Genomic DNA, 2,195 nt, shown 5'->3' on the forward strand with positions numbered 1-2,195 from the left:
TAAAGTACTGTCATCCTTTGCAAACAAATACTCTCCTCTTGGAAAACAGCTGTTTTCCTGTTATTGGACCTTAGTGGAGACTGAATGCCTCACCATGGGCCACCAAATCACCACAAGGCCTGAGCTTCCCACTATGAACTGGGTATTGTCTGACCCACGGAATCATAAAGTTGGACGTGCACAGCAACACTCCATTGTTAAATGGAAGTGGTATATATGAGATCAGGTCAAAGCAGGACCTGAAGGTACAAGTAAGCTGCATGAAGAAGTGACTCAAATACCCACAGTCTCTACTCCTGTCACAGTCCCTTCCTTTTCCCAATATGCACCTATGGCTTCCTGGGGAGTTCTTTATGATAATTTAACTGAAGAAAAGCAAATTCATGCTTGGTTCACTGATGGCTCTGCACGATATGCAGGTATCACTTATAAGTGGACAGCAGCATCACTACAGCCCCTCTCTGGGATCCCCCTAAAGGACAGTGTTGAAAGGAAATCCTCCCAATGGACACAACTTTGATCAGCTCACCTGGCCATTCAGTTTGGCTGGAAGGAGAAATGGCCATATGTGAAATTGTATACTGATTCATAGGCCGTGGCTAATGCCTTGGCTGGATGGTCAGGGAATTGGAAAGAACGGGGTTGGAAAATTGGTGACAAAGAGGTGTGGGGAAGAGGTAAATGGATAGACCTCTCTGAACGGGCCAAGAAAGTAAAGACAAACTTGTCTCATGTGAACACTCACCAAAGGGTTACCTGTGAAGAGGAGGACTTTAACAATCAAATGGATAAGATGACACACACTGTGGAGACTAGTCCTTCTCTTTCCTCTGCCACTCCTGCCATTGCCCAATGGGCACATGAACAAAGTGGACATGGTGGCAGGGATGGAGTTTATGTACGGGCACAGCAACATGGACTTCCACTCATCAAAGCTGACTTGGGCACTGTCATTGCTGAGTGCCCCCACTGCCAGCAGCAGAAACCAACACTGAGTGCAAGATAAGGGACCATTCCTCAGGGAGATCAACTGACAACCCCATGGCAGTTTGATTACATAGGACCACTTCCGTCATGGAGGACGCAGCATTTTGTTCTTACTGGAATAAACACCTAGTCTGGATATGGATTTGCATTCCCTATACACAATGCTTCAGACAAAACTACCATTCATGGATTTACCGAATGCTTTATCCACCAGCATGTCATCCCACATAGCATTCCTTCAGATCAAGGAACTCACTTCATAGTAAGTGCAGTACGGTAATGGGCCCACGCCCATTGCGAATATGGAAGTGGTACTATGCAGTCATAAGAGTGTGAACTTGATCATGAAGGGAAGTAGAAAAGTTGAGATCCCTGGGGTTGATAGATCTGGAAGCTGTATGAAGATGTTATCAGAGTGTCATGAGTACAGGTATTGTAGTTAATAAGCATGCGGCTATTCAATTAAAATCTGTTATATTAAATATTTCATTTTCCACATTAATATTATGTGGAACAAGAGATATCATTGCTGATGACAGATGGATCTTGGCTGAATGCAGAGAATAACAGAGAGATATTTCTTTGTATTTTATTGACTATGCCAAGGTATCCGACTATGTGGATCATAAACAAAACAAAACAAAACATTATGGATAGTCTTGAGAATGAGAATTGCAGAAATCTTCATTGTGTTCATGTGGAACCTGCAAATGGATCAAGAGACAATTATGTGAACAATGGAATATTTCATGGTTTACCATTAGGATAGGTGTGCTACAGGGCAGTATATTTTCACCACACTTATTCAAGCCATATGCTGAGCAAATAATCAGAGAAGCTGGATTATATGAAGTAAATGTGGCATCAGGATGGAAGGAAGGCTTATTAACAACCTGCTATAACCAGATGTCACAATCTTGCTCGCTGACAAGGAGAACGTAAAGCATTTGCTGATGAAGATCAAGGATTGCAACTTTCAGTATGGATTGCTCAATATAAAGAAGACCAGAATCCTCACAACTGGATTAATAAGTAACATCATGATAAATGGAGAAAAGCTTGAAGTCATAAAGGAGGTTGTATTGCTTCAATCTACAATCAATGCTCATGGAAGCAGCAGTCAAATCAAACGAGGCATTGCATTAGGGAAATTTGCTGCACGAGAACTCTTTAGCCTATTGAAAATCAAGGATGTTACTTTGAGAACT

The sequence above is a fragment of the Echinops telfairi genome, unplaced genomic scaffold, assembly GCF_000313985.2.
Source record: "Echinops telfairi isolate 266 unplaced genomic scaffold, ASM31398v2 ScPeMD7_26;HRSCAF=91, whole genome shotgun sequence".
NCBI lineage: Eukaryota > Metazoa > Chordata > Mammalia > Afrosoricida > Tenrecidae > Echinops > Echinops telfairi.